We start from the raw sequence: 25,283 nt of genomic DNA, 5'->3' as shown, positions 1-25,283 counted from the left end.
CTACAGGTAGTGCTGCAGGGCCCACACCCTTTTACTTGCCTTACAGAGCAGCTCTGGAGCTGTTACAGTGCCCAGCTGCTGCAAGAAATCAGCTTGAATGCTTCAGGGGCTGGGGCATAGCCAACATGAGCCCCACACCAAAGGAGGGTGGAGGTGTTTAATGCAAACTAGGGGTCAGCCAAGCGCCGCAAAAGGCCACCATGCCCTGCACGCCCCTTTTCTCTTTTCATATGCAGACGAGGGTTGAAGCCAACTTTGACCCACTGCTTGGATGACATCACCATATGCAAATCCATCTGCGGCAGGCCTTCCCCCAGGAATGCTTGCACTAGTTGTTGCATTTGGTTTGTTGTTTGGGGGTGCTTCAGTATTAGGCAGTCCTCTGCCCTCCCATGTTCATCTGAAAATATATGTTCTCCCTGCAGTTGTTGTCCCAAGATGAGAGTTCCCTTGTGCTGCCTCAGTTGAATCTCCTTTACTTGACAGAGATGTGCATGAGCAGCGGCCCTCCCCAGCCCTATTCCAAATCATACTTATTTTGCATAGGAGATACCATGGTCATGAAGATTTTTCTCCCAGGGTGAGGTTCATTCATTGCATTTTGGGTATGCTGACCCCTGTGATTTCCCCAAATGTGGGAAACTTGACTGCATTATTTGTGGTAGTGGGAGACTGTGTTTGTGCTTTCCTCTGGTCAGCTCTGGTAAAAGTCAGATTTCTTTGTCTCAGATCTTCCTCTAGCCTTGTTCTTCTTTCGAGAGTTCCCTGGTGCTGCCTCAGTTGGATCTCCTTCACTTCACAGGGGGGAACCCGAGCAGCGACCCTCCCCAGCTCTAGCCCAACTCCTACTTACCTGCCAGGTGAGATACTATGATCATGAAGGTGCTTCTCCCAGGGCAAGGCTCAACCATTGCACTCTGGGTGTGCTGCTCCTGCGATTTCCCCAAATGTGGGAAACGTGACTGCATAATTTGTGTTTCCCCTCGTCGGCTCTCGTATAATTCAGATCTCTTTGTCTCAGGTCTCTCTCCAGCCTAGTTTGCTGTCTGTTTCCACTTCTCTTTTCTTGAGCCGCTCCCTTCTATGCCCTTGCGCACTATCCTGACTTCTCCCATCTGCTTACTTCGTGCCTTCCAACGCACAATGCGAACTACAGGTAGTGCTGCAGGGCCCACACCCTTTTACTTGCCTTACAGAGTAGCTCTGGAGCAGTTACAGTGCCCAGCTGCTGCAAGAAATCAGCTTGAATGCTTCAGGGGCTGGGGCATAGCCAACATGAGCCCCACACCGAAGGAGGGTGGAGGTGTGTAATGCGAACTAGGGGTCATCCAAGCGCTGCAAAAGGCCGCCATGCCCTGCACGCCCCTTTTCTCTTTTCATATGCAGACGAGGGTTGAAGCCAACTTTGACCCACTGCTTGGATGACATCACCATATGCAAATCCATCTGCTGCAGGCCTTCCCCCAGGAATGCTTGCACTAGTTGTTGCATTTGGTTTGTTGTTTGGGGGTGCTTCAGTATTAGGCAGCCTTCTGCCCTCCCATGTTCATCTGAAAATATATGTTCTCCCTGCAGTTGTTGTCCCAAGATGAGAGTTCCCTTGTGCTGCCTCAGTTGAATCTCCTTTACTTGACAGAGATGTGCCTGAGCAGCGGCCCTCCCCAGCCCTATCCCAAATCATACTTATTTTGCATAGGCGATACCATGGTCATGAAGATTGTTCTCCCAAGGTGAGGTTCATTCATTGCATTCTGGGTATGCTGACCCCTGTGATTTCCCCAAATTTGGGAAACTCGACAGCATTATTTGTGGTAGTGGGGGACTGTGTTTGTGCTTTCCTCTGGTCAGCTCTGGAAAAAGTCAGATTTCTTTGTCTCAGATCTTCCTCTAGCCTTGTTCTTCTTTCGAGAGTTCCCTTGTGCTACCTCAGTTGGATCTCTTTCACTTGACAGGGGGGTGCCCGAACAGCGACCCTCCCCAGCTCTAGCCCAACTCCTACTTACCTGCCAGGTGAGATACTATGATTATGAAGGTGCTTCTCCCAGGGCAAGGCTCACCCATTGCACTCTGGGTGTGCTGCCCCTGCGATTTCCCTAAATGTGGGAAACTTGACTGCATAATTTGTGTTTCCCCTGGTCGGCTCTCGTATAATTCAGATCTCTTTGTCTCAGGTCTCTCTCCAGCCTAGTTTGCTGTCTGTTTCCACTTCTCTTTTCTTGAGCCGCTCCCTTCTATGCCCTTGCGCACTATCCTGACTTCTCCTCCTGTCTGCTTACTTTGTGCCTTCCAACGCACAATGCGATCTACAGGTAGTGCTGCAGGGCCCAGACCCTTTTACTTGCCTTACAGAGCAGCTCTGGAGCTGTTACAGTGCCCAGCTGCTGCAAGAAATCAGCTTGAATGCTTCAGGGGCTGGGGCATAGCCAACATGAGCCCCACACCAAAGGAGGGTGGAGGTGTTTAATGCAAACTAGGGGTCAGCCAAGCGCCGCAAAAGGCCACCATGCCCTGCACGCCCCTTTTCTCTTTTCATATGCAGACGAGGGTTGAAGCCAACTTTGACCCACTGCTTGGATGACATCACCATATGCAAATCCCTCTGCGGCAGGCCTTCCCCCAGGAATGCTTGCACTAGTTGTTGCATTTGGTTTGTTGTTTGGGGGTGCTTCAGTATTAGGCAGCCGTCTGCCCTCCCATGTTCATCTGAAAATATGTGTTCTCCCTGCAGTTGTTGTCCCTAGATGAGAGTTCCCTTGTGCTGCCTCAGTTGAATCTCCTTAACTTGACAGAGATGTGCCTGAGCAGCGGCCCTCCCCAGCTCTATCCCAAATCATACTTATTTTGCATAGGAGATACCATGGTCATGAAGATTATTCTCCCAGGGTGAGGTTCATTCATTGCATTCTGGGTATGCTGACCCCTGTGATTTCCCCAAATGTGGGAAACTCGACTGCTTTATTTGTGGTAGTGGGTGACTGTGTTTGTGTTTTCCTCTGGTCAGCTCTGGTAAAAGTCAGATTTCTTTGTTTCAGAGCCTTGTTCTTCTTTTGAGAGTTCCCTTGTGCTGCCTCAGTTGGATCTCCTTCACTTGACAGGGGGGTGCCCGAGCAGAGACCCTCCCCAGCTCTAGCCCAACTCCTACTTACCTGCCAGGTGAGATACTATGATCATGAAGGTGCTTCTCCCAGGGCAAGGCTCACCCATTGCACTCTGGGTGTGCTGCCCCTGCGATTTCCCCAAATGTGGGAAACTTGACTGCATAATTTGTGTTTCCCCTGGTCGGCTCTCGTATAATTCAGATCTCTTTGTCTCAGGTCTCTCTCCAGCCTAGTTTGCTGTCTGTTTCCACTTCTCTTTTCTTCAGCCGCTCCCTTCTATACCCTTGTGCACTATCCTGACTTCTCCTCCCGTCTGCTTACTTTGTGCCTTCCAATGCACAATGCAAACTACAGGTAGTGCTGCAGGGCCCACACCCTTTTACTTGCCTTACAGAGCAGCTCTGGAGCTGTTACAGTGCCCAGCTGCTGCAAGAAATCTGCTTGAATGCTTCAGGGGATGGGGCATGGCCAACATGAGCCCCACACCAAAGGAGGGTGGAGGTGTTTAATGCGAACTAGGGGTCATCCAAGCACCGCAAAAGGCCGCCATGCCCTGCACGCCCCTTTTCTCTTTTCATATGCAGATGAGGGTTGAAGCCAACTTTGACCCACTGCTTGTATGACATCACCGTATGCAAATCCGTCTTCTGCAGAACTTCCCCCAGGAATGCTTGCACTAGTTGTTGCATTTGGTTTGTTGTTTGGGGGTGCTTCAGTATTAGGCAGCCTTCTGCCCTCCCATGTTCATCTGAAAATATGTGTTCTCCCTGCAGTTGTTGTCCCCAGATGAGAGTTCCCTTGTGCTGCCTCAGTTGAATCTCCTTTACTTGACAGAGATGTGCATGAGCAGCGGCCCTCCCCAGCCCTATTCCAAATCATACTTATTTTGCATAGGAGATACCATGGTCATGAAGATTGTTCTCCCAGGGTGAGGTTCATTCATTGCATTTTGGGTATGCTGACCCCTGTGATTTCCCCAAATGTGGGAAACTCAACTGCATTATTTGTGGTAGTGGGGGACTGTGTTTGTGCTTTCCTCTGGTCAGCTCTGGTAAAAGTCAGATTTCTTTGTCTCAGATTTTCCTCTTGCCTTGTTCTTCTTTCGAGAGTTCCCTTGTGCTGCCTCAGTTGGATCTCCTTCACTTGACAGGGGGGTACCCGAGCAGCGACCCTCCCCAGCTCTAGCCCAACTCCTACTTACCTGCCAGGTGAGATACTATGATCATGAAGGTGCTTCTCCCAGGGCAAGGCTCACCCATTGCACTCTGGGTGTGCTGCTCCTGCGATTTCCCCAAATGTGGGAAACTTGACTGCATAATTTGTGTTTCCCCTGGTCGGCTCTCGTATAATTCAGATCTCTTTGTCTCAGGTCTCTCTCCAGCCTAGTTTGCTGTCTGTTTCCACTTCTCTTTTCTTCAGCCGCTCCCTTCTATACCCTTGTGCACTATCCTGACTTCTCCTCCCGTCTGCTTACTTTGTGCCTTCCAATGCACAATGCAAACTACAGGTAGTGCTGCAGGGCCCACACCCTTTTACTTGCCTTACAGAGCAGCTCTGGAGCTGTTAAAGTGCCCAGCTGCTGCAAGAAATCAGCTTGAATGCTTCAGGGGCTGGGGCATAGCCAACATGAGCCCCACACCGAAGGAGGGTGGAGGTGTTTAATGCAAACTAGGGGTCGGTCAAGCGCCGCAAAAGGCCACCATGCCCTGCACGCCCCTTTTCTGTTTTCATATGCAGACGAGGGTTGAAGCCAACTTTGACCCACTGCTTGGATGACATCACCATATGCAAATCCATCTGCGGCAGGCCTTCCCCCAGGAATGCTTGCACTAGTTGTTGCATTTGGTTTGTTGTTTGGGGGTGCTTCAGTATTAGTCAGCCTTCTGCTCCACCCTCCTTTGGTGTGGGGCTCATGTTGGCCATGTCCCATCCCCTGAAGCATTCAAGCAGATTTCTTGCAGCAGCTGGGCACTGTAACAGCTCCAGAGCTGCTCTGTAAGGCAAGTAAAAGGGTGTGGGCCCTGCAGCACTACCTGTAGTTTGCATTGTGCATTGGAAGGCACAAAGTAAGCAGACGGGAGGAGAAGTCAGGATAGTGCACAAGGGTATAGAAGGGAGCGGCTGAAGAAAAGAGAAGTGGAAACAGACAGCAAACTAGGCTGGAGAGAGATCTGAGACAAAGAGATCTGAATTATACGAGAGCCGACCAGGGGAAACACAAATTATGCAGTCAAGTTTCCCACATTTGGGGAAATCGCAGGGGCTGCACACCCAGAGTGCAATGGGTGAGCCTTGCCCTGGGAGAAGCACCTTCATGATCATAGTATCTCACCTGGCAGGTAAGTAGGAGTTGGGCTAGAGCTGGGGAGGGTCGCTGCTCGGGCACCCCCCTGTTAAGTGAAGGAGATCCAACTGAGGCAGCACAAGGGAACTCTCAAAAGAAGAACAAGGCTAGAGGAAGATCTGAAACAAAGAAATCTGACTTTTACCAGAGCTGACCAGAAGAAAACACAAACACAGTCCCCCACTACCACAAATAAAGCAGTCGAGTTTCCCACATTTGGGGAAATCACAGGGGTCAGCATACCCAAAATGCAATGAATGAACCTCACCTCGACTGCTTTATTTGTGGTAGTGGGGGACTGTGTTTGTGTTTTCTTCTGGTCAGCTCTGGTAAAAGTCAGATTTCTTTGTTTCAGATCTTCCTCTAGCCTTGTTCTTCTTTTGAGAGTTCCCTTGTGCTGCCTCAGTTGGATCTCCTTCACTTAACAGGGGGGTGCCCGAGCAGCGACCCTCCCCAGCTCTAGCCCAACTCATACTTACCTGCCAGGTGAGATACTATGATCATGAAGGTGCTTCTCCCAGGGCAAGGCTCACCCATTGCACTCTGGGTGTGCTGCCCCTGCGATTTCCCCAAATGTGGGAAACTTGACTGCATAATTTGTGTTTCCCCTGGTCGGCTATCGTATAATTCAGATCTCTTTGTCTCAGATCTCTCTCCAGCCTAGTTTGCTGTCTGTTTCCACTTCTCTTTTCTTCAGCCGCTCCCTTCTATACCCTTGTGCACTATCCTGACTTCTCCTCCCGTCTGCTTACTTTGTGCCTTCCAATGCACAATGCAAACTACAGGTAGTGCTGCAGGGCCCACACCCTTTTACTTGCTTTACAGAGCAGCTCTGGAGCTGTTACAGTGCCCAGCTGCTGCAAGAAATCAGCTTGAATGCTTCAGGGGCTGGGGCATAGCCAACATGAGCCCCACACCGAAGGAGGGTGGAGGTGTTTAATGCGAACTAGGGGTCATCCAAGCGCCGCAAAAGGCAGCCATGCCCTGCACACCCCTTTTTTATTTTCATATGCAGACGAGGGTTGAAGCCAACTTTGACCCACTGCTTGGATGACATCACCATATGCAAATCCGTCTGCTGCAGGCCTTCCCCCAGGAATGCTTGCACTAGTAGTTGCATTTGGTTTGTTGTTTGGGGGTGCTTCAGTATTAGGCAGCCTTCTGCCCTCCCATGTTCATCTGAAAATATGTGTTCTCCCTGCAGTTGTTGTCCCCAGATGAGAGTTCCCTTGTGCTGCCTCAGTTGAATCTCCTTTACTTGACAGAGATGTGCCTGAGCAGCGGCCCTCCCCAGCCCTATCCCAAATCATACTTATTTTGCATAGGAGATACCATGGTCATGAAGATTGTTCTCCCAGGGTGAGGTTCATTCATTGCACTCTGGGTATGCTGACCCCTGTGATTTCCCCAAATGTGGGAAACTCGACTGCATTATTTGTGGTAGTGGGGGACTGTGTTTGTGCTTTCCTCTGGTCAGCTCTGGTAAAAGTCAGATTTCTTTGTCTCAGATCTTCCTCTAGCCTTGTTCTTCTTTCGAGAGTTCCCTTGTGCTGCCTCAGTTGGATCTCCTTCACTTGACAGGGGGTGCCCGAGCAGCAATCCTCCACAGCTCTAGCCCAACTCCTACTTACCTGCCAGGTGAGATACTATGATCTTCACTGTTAGGGCAATCAGGATGTGGAATTCCCTGCCAGGGAAGGTGGTAATGGCGGACTCTGTAATTGGATTTAAAAAAGGAATGGATACATTTCTGAATGAAAAAGCTATCCAAGGTTATAATACTTAAAATATCAACATGGTTAATCCGGGGGTAACATGAGTTATAGTAGCTAACTAGTCATAAAACATTATTCAGCAAGTATGTAGAATCATCACAACTTAAAACAGGTTGAACACGATGGGCAATTTGCCTCTATTCAACCTCAAAAACTATGTTACCATATGTTACTATATTACTATGTTACTGTAGTATACAGAACACCACAATGTAATGAGCAGTGATAGTGAGCACTGATGAGGATACTAGAACTGACACTGAGCAGCAAGATGCAGCACTGGACTATTAGTAATGTACTGTAGTATGCTGAGCACCACAATGCAGCACAAGACAATGAGCAGTGATACTGAGCACTGATGAGGATACTACTGAGAACTGACACTGAGCAGGAGAGACACACTACTAGTATTACTGAGCAGCAATAAGTAACCACTGATACTGAGCACTGATATTGAGATTTCCACTGAGAGAACATAGCCACGTCCTCTCCGCTCTCTCTTCAATGCACGAGTAAAAATGGCGGCAACGCGCAGCTCTTTATATGGAATCCGAATCTCGCGAGAATCCGACAGCGGGATGATGACATTTTCCCTTGTTCAGGTTTTCCGAGTCAGGCAGGAACAACCGAGCCTGCCTCGGACCAGTGTAAACCACGTGGAGTTCGTCGGGAATTCGGTTCTCGGAGAACCGAACCCGCTCCTCTATATATACTATATTACTATGTTACTGTAGTATACAGAACACCACAATGCAATGAGCAGTGATAGTGAGCACTGATGAGGATACTAGAACTGACACTGAGCAGCAAGATGCAGCACTGGACTATTAGTAATGTACTGTAGTATGCTGAGCACCACAATGCAGCACAAGACAATGAGCAGTGATACTGAGCACTGATGAGGATACTACTGAGAACTGACACTGAGCAGGAGAGACACACTACTAGTATTACTGAGCAGCAATAAGTAACCACTGATACTGAGCACTGATATTGAGATTTCCACTGAGAGAACATAGCCACGTCCTCTCCGCTCTCTCTTCAATGCACGAGTAAAAATGGCAGCAACGCGCAGCTCTTTATATGGAATCCGAATCTCACGAGAATCTGACAGCGGGATGATGACATTTTCCCTTGTTCAGGTTTTCCGAGTCAGGCAGGAACAACCGAGCCTGCCTCGGACCAATGTAAACCACGTGGAGTTCGTGGGGAATTCGGTTCTCGGAGAACCGAACCCACTCCTCTCTACCTTATACCCATCAATTGTTTTTATTTTCAATCTAAGCCCCTGCAGTTTTCTGTAAGCATCTGCTTCGCTATGATGATCAACAAGTCACAAGGGCAAACACTCAGGGCTTGAGGCGTAGATCTTAGGACCAGCTGCTACAAGCATGGCAGAGGTGTCACTATCACTGGTGACACCCAGAGAGGTGGCGAGGGAGATTGTAATGCAGTGCGCGCAGATAAACAGCGCAATGGTAAAAAGGAGGCATGGTTTCATAGGTAGGGGCGTGGCCTGGTGGCCTGAATCTACATTTTGTTGCTCCGGGTGTCCCGGGGGTTGGGGGCTGCACCCGGGGACTAGTGTGTGAGCGGTGCTGGCTCCTGCACAGTGACAGGGCATGGCCACCCAGCATGACGCCTCCCTTCTTGACCATGCTGTAATTGCAGTCGCACTGCAGTTCAGCGTGATCATAAAAAATGGTGTAGGCTCCTGCTGGTGCAGACTGTAGAGAAAAGCTGCTGTGACCACGCCCCCTGTGTCTCCTCCATTGCAGACCCCATTTTGAAGCCTTGCCCCCGGACTAAGAGAAAAGAATGCCCTTGCGCACTATCCTGACTTCTCCTCCCGTCTGCTTAATTTGTGCCTTCCAACGCACAATGCGAACAACAGGTGGTGCTGCAGGGCCCACACACTTTTACTTGCCTTACAGAACAGCTCTGGAGCTGTTACAGTGCCCAGCTGCTGCAAGAAATCAGCTTGAATGCATCAGGGGATGGGGCATGGCCAACATGAGCCCCACACCAAAGGAGGGTGGGGGTGTTTAATGCGAACTAGGGGTCATCCAAGCACTGCAAAAGGCCGCCATGCCCTGCATGCCCCTTTTCTCTTTTCATATGCAGATGAGGGTTCCAGTCAACTTTAGCCCACTGCTTGGATTTACATCACCGTATGCAAATCCGTCTGCTGCAGACCTTCCCCCAGGAGTGCTTGTACTAGTTGTTGCATATGGGCCCTCATTCCGAGTCGTTCGCTCTGTAAATTTCATCGCATCGCAGTGAAATTCTGCTTAGTACGCATGCGCAATATTCGCACTGCGACTGCGCCAAGTAATTTTACAATGAAGAAAGTATTTTTACTCACGGATTTTTCTTCGCTCCGGCGATCGTAATGTGATTGACAGGAAATAGGTGTTACTGGGCGGAAACAGGCCGTTTTATGGGCGTGTGGGAAAAAACGCTACAGTTTCCGGAAAAAACGCAGGAGTGGCCGGAGAAACGGGGGAGTGTCTGGGCGAACTCTGGGAGTGTTTGTGACGTCAAACCAGGAACGACAAGCACTGAACTGATCGCAGATGCAGAGTAAGTCTGAAGCTACTCTGAAACTGCTAAGTAGTTTGTAATCGCAATATTGCGAATACATCGGTCGCAATTTTAAGAAGCTAAGATTCACTCCCAGTAGGCGGCGGCTTAGCGTGTGTAACTCTGCTAAAATCGCCTTGCGAGCGATCAACTCGGAATGAGGGCCATGGTTTGATATTTGATGGTGCTTCAGTATTAGGCAGCCTTCGCCCTCCCATGTTCATCTGAAAAGATGTGGTCTCCCTGCAGTTGTTGTCCCCAGATGAGAGTTCCCTTGTGCTGCCTCAGTTGAATCTCCTTTACTTGACAGAGATGTGCCTGAGCAGCGGCCCTCACCAGCCCTATCCCAAATCATACTTATTTTGCATAGGAGATACCATGGTCATGAAGATTGTTCTCCCAGGGTTAGGTTCATTCATTGCATTCTGGGTATGCTGACCCCTGTGATTTTCCCAAATGTGGGAAACTCGACTGCATTATTTGTGGTAGTGGGGGACTGTGTTTGTGCTTTCCTCTGGTCAGCTCTGGTAAAAGTCAGATTTCTTTGTCTCAGATCTTCCTCTAGCCTTGTTCTTCTTTCGAGAGTTCCCTGGTGCTGCTTCAGTTGGATCTCCTTCACTTCACAGGGGGGAACCCGAGCAGCGACCCTCCCCAGCTCTAGCCCAACTCCTACTTACCTGCCAGGTGAGATACTATGATCATGAAGGTGCTTCTCCCAGGGCAAGGCTCAACCATTGCACTCTGGGTGTGCTGCTCCTGCGATTTCCCCAAATGTGGGAAACTTGACTGCATAATTTGTGTTTCCCCTCGTCGGCTCTCGTATAATTCAGATCTCTTTGTCTCAGGTCTCTCTCCAGCCTAGTTTGCTGTCTGTTTCCACTTCTCTTTTCTTGAGCCGCTCCCTTCTATGCCCTTGCGCACTATCCTGACTTCTCCCGTCTGCTTACTTCGTGCCTTCCAACGCACAATGCGAACTACAGGTAGTGCTGCAGGGCCCACACCCTTTTACTTGCCTTACAGAGTAGCTCTGGAGCAGTTACAGTGCCCAGCTGCTGCAAGAAATCAGCTTTAATGCTTCAGGGGCTGGGGCATAGCCAACATGAGCCCCACACCGAAGGAGGGAGGAGGTGTGTAATGCAAACTAGGGGTCATCCAAGCGCTGCAAAAGGCCGCCATGCCCTGCACGCCCCTTTTCTCTTTTCATATGCAGACGAGGGTTGAAGCCAACTTTGACCCACTGCTTGGATGACATCACCATATGCAAATCCATCTGCTGCAGGCCTTCCCCCAGGAATGCTTGCACTAGTTGTTGCATTTGGTTTGTTGTTTGGGGGTGCTTCAGTATTAGGCAGCCTTCTGCCCTCACATGTTCATCTGAAAATATGTGTTCTCCCTGCAGTTGTTGTCCCCAGATGAGAGTTCCCTTGTGCTGCCTCAGTTGAATCTCCTTTACTTGACAGAGATGTGCCTGAGCAGCGGCCCTCCCCAGCCCTATCCCAAATCATACTTATTTTGCATAGGCGATACCATGGTCATGAAGATTGTTCTCCCAGGGTGAGGTTCATTCATTGCATTCTGGGTATGCTGACCCCTGTGATTTCCCCAAATGTGGGAAACTCGACTGCATTATTTGTGGTAGTGGGGGACTGTGTTTGTGCTTTCCTCTGGCCAGCTCTGGAAAAAGTCAGATTTCTTTGTCTCAGATCTTCCTCTAGCCTTGTTCTTCTTTCGAGAGTTCCCTTGTGCTGCCTCAGTTGGATCTCTTTCACTTGACAGGGGGGTGCCCGAACAGCGACCCTCCCCAGCTCTAGCCCAACTCCTACTTACCTGCCAGGTGAGATACTATGATCATGAAGGTGCTTCTCCCAGGGCAAGGCTCACCCATTGCACTCTGGGTGTGCTGCCCCTGCGATTTCCCCAAATGTGGGAAACTTGACTGCATAATTTGTGTTTCCCTTGGTCGGCTCTCGTATAATTCAGATCTCTTTGTCTCAGGTCTCTCTCCAGCCTAGTTTGCTGTCTGTTTCCACTTCTCTTTTCTTCAGCCGCTCCCTTCTATACCCTTGTGCACTATCCTGACTTCTCCTCCCGTCTGCTTACTTTGTGCCTTCCAATGCACAATGCAAACTACAGGTAGTGCTGCAGGGCCCACACCCTTTTACTTGCCTTACAGAGCAGCTCTGGAGCTGTTACAGTGCCCAGCTGCTGCAAGAAATCAGCTTGAATGCTCCAGGGGATGGGGCATGGCCAACATGAGCCCCACACCAAAGGAGGGTGGAGGTGTTTAATGCGAACTAGGGGTCATCCAAGCACCGCAAAAGGCCGCCATGCCCTGCACGCCCCTTTTCTCTTTTCATATGCAGATGAGGGTTGAAGCCAACTTTGACCCACTGCTTGGATGACATCACCGTATGCAAATCCGTCTTCTGCAGAACTTCCCCCAGGAATGCTTGCACTAGTTGTTGCATTTGGTTTGTTGTTTGGGGGTGCTTCAGTATTAGGCAGCCTTCTGCCCTCCCATGTTCATCTGAAAATATGTGTTCTCCCTGCAGTTGTTGTCCCCAGATGAGAGTTCCCTTGTGCTGCCTCAGTTAAATCTCCTTTACTTGACAGAGATGTGCATGAGCAGCGGCCCTCCCCAGCCCTATTCCAAATCATACTTATTTTGCATAGGAGATACCATGGTCATGAAGATTTTTCTCCCAGGGTGAGGTTCATTCATTGCATTTTGGGTATGCTGACCCCTGTGATTTCCCCAAATGTGGGAAACTCAACTGCATTATTTGTGGTAGTGGGGGACTGTGTTTGTGCTTTCCTCTGGTCAGCTCTGGTAAAAGTCAGATTTCTTTGTCTCAGATTTTCCTCTAGCCTTGTTCTTCTTTCGAGAGTTCCCTTGTGCTGCCTTAATTGGATCTCCTTCACTTTACAGGGGGGTACCCTAGCAGCGACCCTCCCCAGCTCTAGCCCAACTCCTACTTACCTGCCAGGTGAGATACTATGATCATGAAGGTGCTTCTCCCAGGGCAAGGCTAACCCATTGCACTCTGGGTGTGCTGCTCCTGCGATTTCCCCAAATGTGGGAAACTTGACTGTATAATTTGTGTTTCCCCTGGTCGGCTCTCGTATAATTCAGATCTCTTTGTCTCAGGTCTCTCTCCAGCCTAGTTTGCTGTCTGTTTCCACTTCTCTTTTCTTGAGCCGCTTACTTCTATGCCCTTGCGCACTATCCTGACTTCTCCTCCTGTCTGCTTACTTTGTGCCTTCCAACGCACAATGCGAACTACAGGTAGTGCTGCAGGGCCCACACCCTTTTACTTGCCTTACAGAGCAGCTCTGGAGCTGTTACAGTGCCCAGCTGCTGCAAGAAATCAGCTTGAATGCTTCAGGGGCTGGGGCATAGCCAACATGAGCCCCACACCAAAGGAGGGTGGAGGTGTTTAATGCAAACTAGGGGTCAGCCAAGCGCCGCAAAAGGCCACCATGCCCTGCACGCCCCTTTTCTCTTTTCATATGCAGACGAGGGTTGAAGCCAACTTTGACCCACTGCTTGGATGACATCACCATATGCAAATCCATCTGCGGCAGGCCTTCCCCCAGGAATGCTTGCACTAGTTGTTGCATTTGGTTTGTTGTTTGGGGGTGCTTCAGTATTAGGCAGTCCTCTGCCCTCCCATGTTCATCTGAAAATATATGTTCTCCCTGCAGTTGTTGTCCCAAGATGAGAGTTCCCTTGTGCTGCCTCAGTTGAATCTCCTTTACTTGACAGAGATGTGCATGAGCAGCGGCCCTCCCCAGCCCTATTCCAAATCATACTTATTTTGCATAGGAGATACCATGGTCATGAAGATTTTTCTCCCAGGGTGAGGTTCATTCATTGCATTTTGGGTATGCTGACCCCTGTGATTTCCCCAAATGTGGGAAACTTGACTGCATTATTTGTGGTAGTGGGAGACTGTGTTTGTGCTTTCCTCTGGTCAGCTCTGGTAAAAGTCAGATTTCTTTGTCTCAGATCTTCCTCTAGCCTTGTTCTTCTTTCGAGAGTTCCCTGGTGCTGCCTCAGTTGGATCTCCTTCACTTCACAGGGGGGAACCCGAGCAGCGACCCTCCCCAGCTCTAGCCCAACTCCTACTTACCTGCCAGGTGAGATACTATGATCATGAAGGTGCTTCTCCCAGGGCAAGGCTCAACCATTGCACTCTGGGTGTGCTGCTCCTGCGATTTCCCCAAATGTGGGAAACGTGACTGCATAATTTGTGTTTCCCCTCGTCGGCTCTCGTATAATTCAGATCTCTTTGTCTCAGGTCTCTCTCCAGCCTAGTTTGCTGTCTGTTTCCACTTCTCTTTTCTTGAGCCGCTCCCTTCTATGCCCTTGCGCACTATCCTGACTTCTCCCGTCTGCTTACTTCGTGCCTTCCAACGCACAATGCGAACTACAGGTAGTGCTGCAGGGCCCACACCCTTTTACTTGCCTTACAGAGTAGCTCTGGAGCAGTTACAGTGCCCAGCTGCTGCAAGAAATCAGCTTGAATGCTTCAGGGGCTGGGGCATAGCCAACATGAGCCCCACACCGAAGGAGGGTGGAGGTGTGTAATGCGAACTAGGGGTCATCCAAGCGCTGCAAAAGGCCGCCATGCCCTGCACGCCCCTTTTCTCTTTTCATATGCAGACGAGGGTTGAAGCCAACTTTGACCCACTGCTTGGATGACATCACCATATGCAAATCCATCTGCTGCAGGCCTTCCCCCAGGAATGCTTGCACTAGTTGTTGCATTTGGTTTGTTGTTTGGGGGTGCTTCAGTATTAGGCAGCCTTCTGCCCTCCCATGTTCATCTGAAAATATATGTTCTCCCTGCAGTTGTTGTCCCAAGATGAGAGTTCCCTTGTGCTGCCTCAGTTGAATCTCCTTTACTTGACAGAGATGTGCCTGAGCAGCGGCCCTCCCCAGCCCTATCCCAAATCATACTTATTTTGCATAGGCGATACCATGGTCATGAAGATTGTTCTCCCAAGGTGAGGTTCATTCATTGCATTCTGGGTATGCTGACCCCTGTGATTTCCCCAAATTTGGGAAACTCGACAGCATTATTTGTGGTAGTGGGGGACTGTGTTTGTGCTTTCCTCTGGTCAGCTCTGGAAAAAGTCAGATTTCTTTGTCTCAGATCTTCCTCTAGCCTTGTTCTTCTTTCGAGAGTTCCCTTGTGCTACCTCAGTTGGATCTCTTTCACTTGACAGGGGGGTGCCCGAACAGCGACCCTCCCCAGCTCTAGCCCAACTCCTACTTACCTGCCAGGTGAGATACTATGATTATGAAGGTGCTTCTCCCAGGGCAAGGCTCACCCATTGCACTCTGGGTGTGCTGCCCCTGCGATTTCCCTAAATGTGGGAAACTTGACTGCATAATTTGTGTTTCCCCTGGTCGGCTCTCGTATAATTCAGATCTCTTTGTCTCAGGTCTCTCTCCAGCCTAGTTTGCTGTCTGTTTCCACTTCTCTTTTCTTGAGCCGCTCCCTTCTATGCCCTTGCGCACTATCCTGACTTCTCCTCCTGTCTGCTTACTTTGTGCCTTCCAACGCACAATGCGATCTACAGGTAGTGCTGCAGGGCCCAGACCCTTTTACTTGCCTTACAGAGCAGCTCTGGAGCTGTTACAGTGCCCAGCTGCTGCAAGAAATCAGCTTGAATGCTTCAGGGGCTGGGGCATAGCCAACATGAGCCCCACACCAAAGGAGGGTGGAGGTGTTTAATGCAAACTAGGGGTCAGCCAAGCGCCGCAAAAGGCCACCATGCCCTGCACGCCCCTTTTCTCTTTTCATATGCAGACGAGGGTTGAAGCCAACTTTGACCCACTGCTTGGATGACATCACCATATGCAAATCCCTCTGCGGCAGGCCTTCCCCCAGGAATGCTTGCACTAGTTGTTGCATTTGGTTTGTTGTTTGGGGGTGCTTCAGTATTAGGCAGCCGTCTGCCCTCCCATGTTCATCTGAAAATATGTGTTCTCCCTGCAGTTGTTGTCCCTAGATGAGAGTTCCCTTGTGCTGCCTCAGTTGAATCTCCTTAACTTGACAGAGATGTGCCTGAGCAGCGGCCCTCCCCAGCTCTATCCCAAATCATACTTATTTTGCATAGGAGATACCATGGTCATGAAGATTATTCTCCCAGGGTGAGGTTCATTCATTGCATTCTGGGTATGCTGACCCCTGTGATTTCCCCAAATGTGGGAAACTCGACTGCTTTATTTGTGGTAGTGGGGGACTGTGTTTGTGTTTTCCTCTGGTCAGCTCTGGTAAAAGTCAGATTTCTTTGTTTCAGAGCCTTGTTCTTCTTTTGAGAGTTCCCTTGTGCTGCCTCAGTTGGATCTCCTTCACTTGACAGGGGGGTGCCCGAGCAGAGACCCTCCCCAGCTCTAGCCCAACTCCTACTTACCTGCCAGGTGAGATACTATGATCATGAAGGTGCTTCTCCCAGGGCAAGGCTCACCCATTGCACTCTGGGTGTGCTGCCCCTGCGATTTCCCCAAATGTGGGAAACTTGACTGCATAATTTGTGTTTCCCCTGGTCGGCTCTCGTATAATTCAGATCTCTTTGTCTCAGGTCTCTCTCCAGCCTAGTTTGCTGTCTGTTTCCACTTCTCTTTTCTTCAGCCGCTCCCTTCTATACCCTTGTGCACTATCCTGACTTCTCCTCCCGTCTGCTTACTTTGTGCCTTCCAATGCACAATGCAAACTACAGGTAGTGCTGCAGGGCCCACACCCTTTTACTTGCCTTACAGAGCAGCTCTGGAGCTGTTACAGTGCCCAGCTGCTGCAAGAAATCTGCTTGAATGCTTCAGGGGATGGGGCATGGCCAACATGAGCCCCACACCAAAGGAGGGTGGAGGTGTTTAATGCGAACTAGGGGTCATCCAAGCACCGCAAAAGGCCGCCATGCCCTGCACGCCCCTTTTCTCTTTTCATATGCAGATGAGGGTTGAAGCCAACTTTGACCCACTGCTTGTATGACATCACCGTATGCAAATCCGTCTTCTGCAGAACTTCCCCCAGGAATGCTTGCACTAGTTGTTGCATTTGGTTTGTTGTTTGGGGGTGCTTCAGTATTAGGCAGCCTTCTGCCCTCCCATGTTCATCTGAAAATATGTGTTCTCCCTGCAGTTGTTGTCCCCAGATGAGAGTTCCCTTGTGCTGCCTCAGTTGAATATCCTTTACTTGACAGAGATGTGCATGAGCAGCGGCCCTCCCCAGCCCTATTCCAAATCATACTTATTTTGCATAGGAGATACCATGGTCATGAAGATTGTTCTCCCAGGGTGAGGTTCATTCATTGCATTTTGGGTATGCTGACCCCTGTGATTTCCCCAAATGTGGGAAACTCAACTGCATTATTTGTGGTAGTGGGGGACTGTGTTTGTGCTTTCCTCTGGTCAGCTCTGGTAAAAGTCAGATTTCTTTGTCTCAGATTTTCCTCTTGCCTTGTTCTTCTTTCGAGAGTTCCCTTGTGCTGCCTCAGTTGGATCTCCTTCACTTGACAGGGGGGTACCCGAGCAGCGACCCTCCCCAGCTCTAGCCCAACTCCTACTTACCTGCCAGGTGAGATACTATGATCATGAAGGTGCTTCTCCCAGGGCAAGGCTCACCCATTGCACTCTGGGTGTGCTGCTCCTGCGATTTCCCCAAATGTGGGAAACTTGACTGCATAATTTGTGTTTCCCCTGGTCGGCTCTCGTATAATTCAGATCTCTTTGTCTCAGGTCTCTCTCCAGCCTAGTTTGCTGTCTGTTTCCACTTCTCTTTTCTTCAGCCGCTCCCTTCTATACCCTTGTGCACTATCCTGACTTCTCCTCCCGTCTGCTTACTTTGTGCCTTCCAATGCACAATGCAAACTACAGGTAGTGCTGCAGGGCCCACACCCTTTTACTTGCCTTACAGAGCAGCTCTGGAGCTGTTAAAGTGCCCAGCTGCTGCAAGAAATCAGCTTGAATGCTTCAGGGGCTGGGGCATAGCCAACATGAGCCCCACACCGAAGGAGGGTGGAGGTGTTTAATGCAAACTAGGGGTCGGTCAAGCGCCGCAAAAGGCCACCATGCCCTGCACGCCCCTTTTCTGTTTTCATATGCAGACGAGGGTTGAAGCCAACTTTGACCCACTGCTTGGATGACATCACCATATGCAAATCCATCTGCGGCAGGCCTTCCCCCAGGAATGCTTGCACTAGTTGTTGCATTTGGTTTGTTGTTTGGGGGTGCTTCAGTATTAGTCAGCCTTCTGCTCCACCCTCCTTTGGTGTGGGGCTCATGTTGGCCATGTCCCATCCCCTGAAGCATTCAAGCAGATTTCTTGCAGCAGCTGGGCACTGTAACAGCTCCAGAGCTGCTCTGTAAGGCAAGTAAAAGGGTGTGGGCCCTGCAGCACTACCTGTAGTTTGCATTGTGCATTGGAAGGCACAAAGTAAGCAGACGGGAGGAGAAGTCAGGATAGTGCACAAGGGTATAGAAGGGAGCGGCTGAAGAAAAGAGAAGTGGAAACAGACAGCAAACTAGGCTGGAGAGAGATCTGAGACAAAGAGATCTGAATTATACGAGAGCCGACCAGGGGAAACACAAATTATGCAGTCAAGTTTCCCACATTTGGGGAAATCGCAGGGGCTGCACACCCAGAGTGCAATGGGTGAGCCTTGCCCTGGGAGAAGCACCTTCATGATCATAGTATCTCACCTGGCAGGTAAGTAGGAGTTGGGCTAGAGCTGGGGAGGGTCGCTGCTCGGGCACCCCCCTGTTAAGTGAAGGAGATCCAACTGAGGCAGCACAAGGGAACTCTCAAAAGAAGAACAAGGCTAGAGGAAGATCTGAAACAAAGAAATCTGACTTTTACCAGAGCTGACCAGAAGAAAACACAAACACAGTCCCCCACTACCACAAATAAAGCAGTCGAGTTTCCCACATTTGGGGAAATCACAGGGGTCAGCATACCCAAAATGCAATGAATGAACCTCACCTCGACTGCTTTATTTGTGGTAGTGGGGGACTGTGTTTGTGTTTTCTTCTGGTCAGCTCTGGTAAAAGTCAGATTTCTTTGTTTCAGATCTTCCTCTAGCCTTGTTCTTCTTTTGAGAGTTCCCTTGTGCTGCCTCAGTTGGATCTCCTTCACTTAACAGGGGGGTGCCCGAGCAGCGACCCTCCCCAGCTCTAGCCCAACTCATACTTACCTGCCAGGTGAGATACTATGATCATGAAGGTGCTTCTCCCAGGGCAAGGCTCACCCATTGCACTCTGGGTGTGCTGCCCCTGCGATTTCCCCAAATGTGGGAAACTTGACTGCATAATTTGTGTTTCCCCTGGTCGGCTATCGTATAATTCAGATCTCTTTGTCTCAGATCTCTCTCCAGCCTAGTTTGCTGTCTGTTTCCACTTCTCTTTTCTTCAGCCGCTCCCTTCTATACCCTTGTGCACTATCCTGACTTCTCCTCCCGTCTGCTTACTTTGTGCCTTCCAATGCACAATGCAAACTACAGGTAGTGCTGCAGGGCCCACACCCTTTTACTTGCCTTACAGAGCAGCTCTTGAGCTGTTACAGTGCCCAGCTGCTGCAAGAAATCTGCTTGAAAGCTTCAGGGGATGGGGCATGGCCAACATGAGCCCCACACCAAAGCAGGGTGCAGCAGAAGGCTGCCTAATACTGAAGCACCCCCAAACAACAAACCAAATGCAACAACTAGTGCAAGCATTCCTGGGGGAAGGCCTGCCGCAGATGGATTTGCATATGGTGATGTCATCCAAGCAGTGGGTCAAAGTTGGCTTCAACCCTCATCTGCATATGAAAACAGAAAAGGGGCGTGCAGGGCATGGTGGCCTTTTGCGGCGCTTGACTGACCCCTAGTTTGCATTAAACACCTCCACCCTCCTTCGGTGTGGGGCTGATGTTGGCTATGCCCCAGCCCCTGAAGCATTCAAGCTGATTTCTTGCAGCAGCTGGGCACTGTAACAGCTCCAGAGCTGCTCTGTAAGGCAAGTAAAAGGGTGTGGGCCCTGCAGCACTACCTGTAGTTTGCATTGTGCATTGGAAGGCACAAAGTAAGCAGACGGGAGGAGAAGTCAGGATAGTGCACAAGGGTATAGAAGGGAGCGGCTGAAGAAAAGAGAAGTGGAAACAGACAGCAAACTAGGCTGGAGAGAGACCTGAGACAAAGAGATCTGAATTATACGAGAGCCGACGAGGGGAAACACAAATTATGCAGTCAAGTTTCCCACATTTGGGGAAATCGCAGGAGCAGCACACCCAGAGTACAATGGGTGAGCCTTGCCCTGGGAGAAGCACCTTAATGATCATAGTATCTCACCTGGCAGGTAAGTAGGAGTTGGGCTAGAGCTGGGGAGGGTCGCTGCTCGGGTACCCCCCTGTAAAGTGAAGGAGATCCAACAAAGGCAGCACAAGGGAACTCTCGAAAGAAGAACAAGGCTAGAGGAAAATGTGAGACAAAGAAATCTGACTTTTACTAGAGCTGACCAGAGGAAAGCACAAACACAGTCCCCCACTACCACAAATAATGCAGTTGAGTTTCCCACATTTGGGGAAATCACAGGGGTCAGCATACCCAAAATGCAATGAATGAACCTCACCCTGGGAGAAAAATCTTCATGACCATGGTATCTCCTATGCAAAATAAGTATGATTTGGAATAGGGCTGGGGAGGGCCGCTGCTCATGCACATCTCTGTCAAGTAAAGGAGATTCAACTGAGGCAGCACAAGGGAACTCTCATCTGGGGACAACAACTGCAGGGAGAACATATATTTTCAGATGAACATGGGAGGGCAGAAAGCTGCCTAATACTGAAGCACCCCCAAACAACAAACCAAATGCAACAACTAGTGCAAGCATTCCTGGGGGAAGGCCTGCCGCAGATGGATTTGCATATGGTGATGTCATCCAAGCAGTGGGTCAAAGTTGGCTTCAACCCTCGTCTGCATATGAAAAGAGAAAAGGGGCGTGCAGGGCATGGTGGCCTTTTGCGGCACTTGGCTGACCCCTAGTTTGCATTAAACACCTCCACCCTCCTTTGGTGTGGGGCTCATGTTGGCTATGCCCCAGCCCCTGAAGCATTCAAGCTGATTTCTTGCAGCAGCTGGGCACTGTAACAGCTCCAGAGCTGCTCTGTAAGGCAAGTAAAAGGGTGTGGGCCCTGCAGCACTACCTGTAGTTCGCATTGTGCGTTGGAAGGCACAAAGTAAGCAGACAGGAGGAGAAGTCAGGATAGTGCGCAAGGGCATAGAAGGGAGCGGCTCAAGAAAAGAGAAGTGGAAACAGACAGCAAACTAGGCTGGAGAGAGACCTGAGACAAAGAGATCTGAATTATACGAGAGCCGACCAGGGGAAACACAAATTATGCAGTCAAGTTTCCCACATTTGGGGAAATCGCAGGAGCAGCACACCTAGAGTGCAATGGGTGAGCCTTGCCCTGGGAGAAGCACCTTCATGATCATAGTATCTCACCTGGCAGGTAAGTAGGAGTTGGGCTAGAGCTGGGGAGGATCGCTGCTCGGGTACCCCCCTGTAAACTGAAGGAGATCCAACTGAGGCAGCACAAGGGAACTCTCGAAAGAAGAACAAGGCTAGAGGAAAATCTGAGACAAAGAAATCTGACTTTTACCAGAGCTGACCAGAGGAAAGCACAAACACAGTCCCCCACTACCACAAATAATGCAGTCAAGTTTCCCACATTTGGGGAAATCACAGGGGTCAGCATACCCAAAATGCAATGAATGAACCTCACCCTGGGAGAACAATCTTCATGACCATGGTATCTCCTATGCAAAATAAGTATGATTTGGAATAGGGCTGGGGAGGGCCGCTGCTCATGCACATCTCTGTCAAGTAAAGGAGATTCAACTGAGGCAGCACAAGGGAACTCTCATCTGGGGACAACAACTGCAGGGAGAACACATATTTTCAGATGAACATGGGAGGGCAGAAGGCTGCCTAATACTGAAGCACCCCCAAACAACAAACCAAATGCAACTACTAGTGCAAGCATTCCTGGGGGAAGTTCTGCAGAAGACGGATTTGCATACGGTGATGTCATCCAAGCAGTGGGTCAAAGTTGGCTTCAACCCTCATCTGCATATGAAAAGAGAAAAGGAGCGTGCAGGGCATGGCGGCCTTTTGCGGTGCTTGGATGACCCCTAGTTCGCATTAAACACCTCCACCCTCCTTTGGTGTGGGGCTCATGTTGGCCATGCCCCATCCCCTGAAGCATTCAAGCTGATTTCTTGCAGCAGCTGGGCACTGTAACATCTCCAGAGCTGCTCTGTAAGGCAAGTAAAAGGGTGTGGGCCCTGCAGCACTACCTGTAGTTTGCATTGTGCATTGGAAGGCACAAAGTAAGCAGACGGGAGGAGAAGTCAGGATAGTGCACAAGGGTATAGAAGGGAGCGGCTGAAGAAAAGAGAAGTGGAAACAGACAGCAAACTAGGTTGGAGAGAGACCTGAGACAAAGAGATCTGAATTACACGAGAGCCGACCAGGGGAAACACAAATTATGCAGTCAAGTTTCCCACATTTGGGGAAATCGCAGGGGCAGCACACCCAGAGTGCAATGGGTGAGCCTTGCCCTGGGAGAAGCACCTTCATGATCATAGTATCTCACCTGGCAGGTAAGTAGGAGTTGGGCTAGAGCTGGGGAGGGTCTCTGCTTGGGCACCCCCCTGTCAAGTGAAGGAGATCCAACTGAGGCAGCACAAGGGAACTCTCGAAAGAAGAACAAGGCTAGAGGAAGATCTGAACAAAGAAATCTGACTTTTACCAGAGCTGACCAGAGGAAAACACAAACACAGTCCCCCACTACCACAAATAAAGCAGTCGAGTTTCCCACATTTGGGGAAATCACAGGGGTCAGCATACCCATAATGCAATGAATGAACCTCACCCTGGGAGAATAATCTTCATGACCATGGTATCTCCTATGCAAAATAAGTATGATTTGGGATAGAGCTGGGGAGGGCCGCTGCTCAGGCACATCTCTGTCAAGTAAAGGAGATTCAACTGAGGCAGCACAAGGGAACTCTCATCTGGGGACAACAACTGCAGGGAGAACACATATTTTCAGATGAACATGGGAGGGCAGAAGGCTGCCTAATACTGAAGCACCCCCAAACAACAAACCAAATGCAACAACTAGTGCAAGCATTCCTGGGGGAAGTTCTGCAGAAGACGGATTTGCATACGGTGATGTCATCCAAGCAGTGGGTCAAAGTTGGCTTCAACCCTCATCTGCATATGAAAAGAGAAAAGGGGCGTGCAGGGCATGGCGGCCTTTTGCGGTGCTTGGATGACCCCTAGTTCGCATTAAACACCTCCACCCTCCTTTGGTGTGGGGCTCATGTTGGCCATGCCCCATCCCCTGAAGCATTCAAGCTGATTTCTTGCAGCAGCTGGGCACTGTAACAGCTCCAGAGCTGCTCTGTAAGGCAAGTAAAAGGGTGTTGGCCCTGCAGCACTACCTGTAGTTTGCATTGTGCATTGGAAGGCACAAAGTAAGCAGACGGGAGGAGAAGTCAGGATAGTGCACAAGGGTATAGAAGGGAGCGGCTGAAGAAAAGAGAAGTGGAAACAGACAGCAAACTAGGCTGGAGAGAGACCTGAGACAAAGAGATCTGAATTATACGAGAGCCGACCAGGGGAAACACAAATTATGCAGTCAAGTTTCCCACATTTGGGGAAATCACAGGAGCAGCACACCCAGAGTACAATGGGTGAGCCTTGCCCTGGGAGAAGCACCTTCATGATCATAGTATCTCACCTGGCAGGTAAGTAGGAGTTGGGCTAGAGCTGGGGAGGGTCGCTGCTCGGGTACCCCCCTGTAAAGTGAAGGAGATCCAACTGAGGCAGCACAAGGGAACTCTCGAAAAAAGAACAAGGCTAAAGGAAAATCTGAGACAAAGAAATCTGACTTTTACCAGAGCTGACCAGAGGAAAGCACAAACACAGTCTCCCACTACCACAAATAATGCAGTCAAGTTTCCCACATTTGGGGAAATCACAGGGGTCAGCATACCCAAAATGCAATGAATGAACCTCACCCTGGGAGAAAAATCTTCATGACCATGGTATCTCCTATGCAAAATAAGTATGATTTGGAATAGGGCTGGGGAGGGCCGCTGCTCATGCACATCTCTGTCAAGTAAAGGAGATTCAACTGAGGCAGCACAAGGGAACTCTCATCTTGGGACAACAACTGCAGGGAGAACATATATTTTCAGATGAACATGGGAGGGCAGAAGGCTGCCTAATACTGAAGCACCCCCAAACAACAAACCAAATGCAACAACTAGTGCAAGCATTCCTGGGGGAAGGCCTGCCGCAGATGGATTTGCATATGGTGATGTCATCCAAGCAGTGGGTCAAAGTTGGCTTCAACCCTCGTCTGCATATGAAAAGAGAAAAGGGGCGTGCAGGGCATGGTGGCCTTTTGCGGCGCTTGGCTGACCCCTAGTTTGCATTAAACACCTCCACCCTCCTTTGGTGTGGGGCTCATGTTGGCTATGCCCCAGCCCCTGAAGCATTCAAGCTGATTTCTTGCAGCAGCTGGGCACTGTAACAGCTCCAGAGCTGCTCTGTAAGGCAAGTAAAAGGGTGTGGGCCCTGCAGCACTACCTGTAGTTTGCATTGTGCATTGGAAGGCACAAAGTAAGCAGACGGGAGGAGAAGTCAGGATAGTGCACAAGGGTATAGAAGGGAGCGGCTGAAGAAAAGAGAAGTGGAAACAGACAGCAAACTAGGCTGGAGAGAGACCTGAGACAAAGAGATCTGAATTATACGAGAGCCGACGAGGGGAAACACAAATTATGCAGTCAAGTTTCCCACATTTGGGGAAATCGCAGGAGCAGCACACCCAGAGTGCAATGGTTGAGCCTTGCCCTGGGAGAAGCACCTTCATGATCATAGTATCTCACCTGGCAGGTAAGTAGGAGTTGGGCTAGAGCTGGGGAGGGTCGCTGCTCGGGTTCCCCCCTGTGAAGTGAAGGAGATCCAACTGAGGCAGCACCAGGGAACTCTCGAAAGAAGAACAAGGCTAGAGGAAGATCTGAGACAAAGAAATCTGACTTTTACCAGAGCTGACCAGAGGAAAGCACAAACACAGTCCCCCACTACCACAAATAATGCAGTCGAGTTTCCCACATTTGGGAAAATCACAGGGGTCAGCATACCCAGAATGCAATGAATGAACCTCACCCTGGGAGAACAATCTTCATGACCATGGTATCTCCTATGCAAAATAAGTATGATTTGGGATAGGGCTGGTGAGGGCAGCTGCTCAGGCACATCTCTGTCAAGTAAAGGAGATTCAACTGAGGCAGCACAAGTGAACTCTCATCTGGGGACAACAACTGCAGGGAGACCACATCTTTTCAGATGAACATGGGAGGGCGGAAGGCTGCCTAATACTGAAGCACCATCAAATATCAAACCATATGCAACAACTAGTACAAGCA

The 25,283-nt window shown here is 49.9% G+C and overlaps 32 non-coding genes and 5 pseudogenes across 32 annotated transcripts; 25 read left to right on the top strand and 12 right to left on the bottom strand.

Moving 5' to 3' along the window:
* Positions 1-529: 529 nt before the first annotated feature.
* LOC135008073 (U1 spliceosomal RNA) lies at positions 530-693 on the top strand. The gene has a single exon (XR_010207891.1). It is a non-coding gene; the product is annotated as a U1 spliceosomal RNA (small nuclear RNA).
* Positions 694-845: 152 nt separating this feature from the next.
* On the top strand, positions 846-981 carry LOC135008342 (U1 spliceosomal RNA; annotated as a pseudogene).
* A 698-nt stretch (positions 982-1,679) lies between these two features.
* LOC135008105 (U1 spliceosomal RNA) lies at positions 1,680-1,843 on the top strand. The gene has a single exon (XR_010207922.1). It is a non-coding gene; the product is annotated as a U1 spliceosomal RNA (small nuclear RNA).
* Positions 1,844-1,995: 152 nt separating this feature from the next.
* On the top strand, positions 1,996-2,158 carry LOC135008296 (U1 spliceosomal RNA). The gene has a single exon (XR_010208085.1). It is a non-coding gene; the product is annotated as a U1 spliceosomal RNA (small nuclear RNA).
* A 674-nt stretch (positions 2,159-2,832) lies between these two features.
* LOC135008103 (U1 spliceosomal RNA) lies at positions 2,833-2,996 on the top strand. Its single transcript, XR_010207920.1, has one exon. It is a non-coding gene; the product is annotated as a U1 spliceosomal RNA (small nuclear RNA).
* Positions 2,997-3,138: 142 nt separating this feature from the next.
* LOC135008152 (U1 spliceosomal RNA) lies at positions 3,139-3,301 on the top strand. Its single transcript, XR_010207968.1, has one exon. It is a non-coding gene; the product is annotated as a U1 spliceosomal RNA (small nuclear RNA).
* Positions 3,302-3,975: 674 nt separating this feature from the next.
* LOC135008039 (U1 spliceosomal RNA) lies at positions 3,976-4,139 on the top strand. The gene has a single exon (XR_010207858.1). It is a non-coding gene; the product is annotated as a U1 spliceosomal RNA (small nuclear RNA).
* Positions 4,140-4,291: 152 nt separating this feature from the next.
* LOC135008187 (U1 spliceosomal RNA) lies at positions 4,292-4,454 on the top strand. The gene has a single exon (XR_010208003.1). It is a non-coding gene; the product is annotated as a U1 spliceosomal RNA (small nuclear RNA).
* An 828-nt stretch (positions 4,455-5,282) lies between these two features.
* Positions 5,283-5,445, bottom strand: LOC135008213 (U1 spliceosomal RNA). The gene has a single exon (XR_010208025.1). It is a non-coding gene; the product is annotated as a U1 spliceosomal RNA (small nuclear RNA).
* Positions 5,446-5,913: 468 nt separating this feature from the next.
* LOC135008119 (U1 spliceosomal RNA) lies at positions 5,914-6,076 on the top strand. The gene has a single exon (XR_010207936.1). It is a non-coding gene; the product is annotated as a U1 spliceosomal RNA (small nuclear RNA).
* A 674-nt stretch (positions 6,077-6,750) lies between these two features.
* Positions 6,751-6,914, top strand: LOC135008391 (U1 spliceosomal RNA). Its single transcript, XR_010208149.1, has one exon. It is a non-coding gene; the product is annotated as a U1 spliceosomal RNA (small nuclear RNA).
* A 3,239-nt stretch (positions 6,915-10,153) lies between these two features.
* On the top strand, positions 10,154-10,317 carry LOC135007978 (U1 spliceosomal RNA). Its single transcript, XR_010207797.1, has one exon. It is a non-coding gene; the product is annotated as a U1 spliceosomal RNA (small nuclear RNA).
* Positions 10,318-10,469: 152 nt separating this feature from the next.
* Positions 10,470-10,605, top strand: LOC135008283 (U1 spliceosomal RNA; annotated as a pseudogene).
* Positions 10,606-11,303: 698 nt separating this feature from the next.
* Positions 11,304-11,467, top strand: LOC135007999 (U1 spliceosomal RNA). Its single transcript, XR_010207818.1, has one exon. It is a non-coding gene; the product is annotated as a U1 spliceosomal RNA (small nuclear RNA).
* Positions 11,468-11,619: 152 nt separating this feature from the next.
* Positions 11,620-11,782, top strand: LOC135008205 (U1 spliceosomal RNA). The gene has a single exon (XR_010208018.1). It is a non-coding gene; the product is annotated as a U1 spliceosomal RNA (small nuclear RNA).
* A 674-nt stretch (positions 11,783-12,456) lies between these two features.
* LOC135007935 (U1 spliceosomal RNA) lies at positions 12,457-12,620 on the top strand. The gene has a single exon (XR_010207757.1). It is a non-coding gene; the product is annotated as a U1 spliceosomal RNA (small nuclear RNA).
* Positions 12,621-12,772: 152 nt separating this feature from the next.
* Positions 12,773-12,935, top strand: LOC135008264 (U1 spliceosomal RNA). The gene has a single exon (XR_010208071.1). It is a non-coding gene; the product is annotated as a U1 spliceosomal RNA (small nuclear RNA).
* A 674-nt stretch (positions 12,936-13,609) lies between these two features.
* Positions 13,610-13,773, top strand: LOC135008072 (U1 spliceosomal RNA). Its single transcript, XR_010207890.1, has one exon. It is a non-coding gene; the product is annotated as a U1 spliceosomal RNA (small nuclear RNA).
* Positions 13,774-13,925: 152 nt separating this feature from the next.
* LOC135008340 (U1 spliceosomal RNA) lies at positions 13,926-14,061 on the top strand (annotated as a pseudogene).
* Positions 14,062-14,759: 698 nt separating this feature from the next.
* Positions 14,760-14,923, top strand: LOC135008104 (U1 spliceosomal RNA). Its single transcript, XR_010207921.1, has one exon. It is a non-coding gene; the product is annotated as a U1 spliceosomal RNA (small nuclear RNA).
* A 152-nt stretch (positions 14,924-15,075) lies between these two features.
* Positions 15,076-15,238, top strand: LOC135008294 (U1 spliceosomal RNA). The gene has a single exon (XR_010208083.1). It is a non-coding gene; the product is annotated as a U1 spliceosomal RNA (small nuclear RNA).
* Positions 15,239-15,912: 674 nt separating this feature from the next.
* Positions 15,913-16,076, top strand: LOC135008043 (U1 spliceosomal RNA). The gene has a single exon (XR_010207862.1). It is a non-coding gene; the product is annotated as a U1 spliceosomal RNA (small nuclear RNA).
* Positions 16,077-16,218: 142 nt separating this feature from the next.
* On the top strand, positions 16,219-16,381 carry LOC135008151 (U1 spliceosomal RNA). The gene has a single exon (XR_010207967.1). It is a non-coding gene; the product is annotated as a U1 spliceosomal RNA (small nuclear RNA).
* A 674-nt stretch (positions 16,382-17,055) lies between these two features.
* On the top strand, positions 17,056-17,219 carry LOC135008028 (U1 spliceosomal RNA). The gene has a single exon (XR_010207847.1). It is a non-coding gene; the product is annotated as a U1 spliceosomal RNA (small nuclear RNA).
* A 152-nt stretch (positions 17,220-17,371) lies between these two features.
* Positions 17,372-17,534, top strand: LOC135008186 (U1 spliceosomal RNA). Its single transcript, XR_010208002.1, has one exon. It is a non-coding gene; the product is annotated as a U1 spliceosomal RNA (small nuclear RNA).
* Positions 17,535-18,362: 828 nt separating this feature from the next.
* On the bottom strand, positions 18,363-18,525 carry LOC135008211 (U1 spliceosomal RNA). The gene has a single exon (XR_010208023.1). It is a non-coding gene; the product is annotated as a U1 spliceosomal RNA (small nuclear RNA).
* A 468-nt stretch (positions 18,526-18,993) lies between these two features.
* On the top strand, positions 18,994-19,156 carry LOC135008118 (U1 spliceosomal RNA). The gene has a single exon (XR_010207935.1). It is a non-coding gene; the product is annotated as a U1 spliceosomal RNA (small nuclear RNA).
* Positions 19,157-20,011: 855 nt separating this feature from the next.
* On the bottom strand, positions 20,012-20,147 carry LOC135008299 (U1 spliceosomal RNA; annotated as a pseudogene).
* A 152-nt stretch (positions 20,148-20,299) lies between these two features.
* Positions 20,300-20,463, bottom strand: LOC135007933 (U1 spliceosomal RNA). The gene has a single exon (XR_010207755.1). It is a non-coding gene; the product is annotated as a U1 spliceosomal RNA (small nuclear RNA).
* Positions 20,464-21,137: 674 nt separating this feature from the next.
* Positions 21,138-21,300, bottom strand: LOC135008314 (U1 spliceosomal RNA). The gene has a single exon (XR_010208096.1). It is a non-coding gene; the product is annotated as a U1 spliceosomal RNA (small nuclear RNA).
* Positions 21,301-21,452: 152 nt separating this feature from the next.
* On the bottom strand, positions 21,453-21,616 carry LOC135007961 (U1 spliceosomal RNA). The gene has a single exon (XR_010207781.1). It is a non-coding gene; the product is annotated as a U1 spliceosomal RNA (small nuclear RNA).
* A 674-nt stretch (positions 21,617-22,290) lies between these two features.
* Positions 22,291-22,453, bottom strand: LOC135008107 (U1 spliceosomal RNA). The gene has a single exon (XR_010207924.1). It is a non-coding gene; the product is annotated as a U1 spliceosomal RNA (small nuclear RNA).
* Positions 22,454-22,604: 151 nt separating this feature from the next.
* LOC135008051 (U1 spliceosomal RNA) lies at positions 22,605-22,768 on the bottom strand. The gene has a single exon (XR_010207868.1). It is a non-coding gene; the product is annotated as a U1 spliceosomal RNA (small nuclear RNA).
* A 674-nt stretch (positions 22,769-23,442) lies between these two features.
* LOC135008267 (U1 spliceosomal RNA) lies at positions 23,443-23,605 on the bottom strand. Its single transcript, XR_010208074.1, has one exon. It is a non-coding gene; the product is annotated as a U1 spliceosomal RNA (small nuclear RNA).
* Positions 23,606-23,757: 152 nt separating this feature from the next.
* Positions 23,758-23,921, bottom strand: LOC135008071 (U1 spliceosomal RNA). Its single transcript, XR_010207889.1, has one exon. It is a non-coding gene; the product is annotated as a U1 spliceosomal RNA (small nuclear RNA).
* A 701-nt stretch (positions 23,922-24,622) lies between these two features.
* Positions 24,623-24,758, bottom strand: LOC135008282 (U1 spliceosomal RNA; annotated as a pseudogene).
* A 152-nt stretch (positions 24,759-24,910) lies between these two features.
* LOC135008318 (U1 spliceosomal RNA) lies at positions 24,911-25,074 on the bottom strand. The gene has a single exon (XR_010208100.1). It is a non-coding gene; the product is annotated as a U1 spliceosomal RNA (small nuclear RNA).
* Positions 25,075-25,283: the final 209 nt, after the last annotated feature.

The sequence above is a fragment of the Pseudophryne corroboree genome, unplaced genomic scaffold (genome assembly GCF_028390025.1).
Source record: "Pseudophryne corroboree isolate aPseCor3 unplaced genomic scaffold, aPseCor3.hap2 scaffold_222, whole genome shotgun sequence".
Taxonomy (NCBI): domain Eukaryota; kingdom Metazoa; phylum Chordata; class Amphibia; order Anura; family Myobatrachidae; genus Pseudophryne; species Pseudophryne corroboree.
The sequence above is the reverse complement of the archived record's forward strand: the minus strand, read 5'-3'. Positions and strand labels throughout refer to the sequence as shown.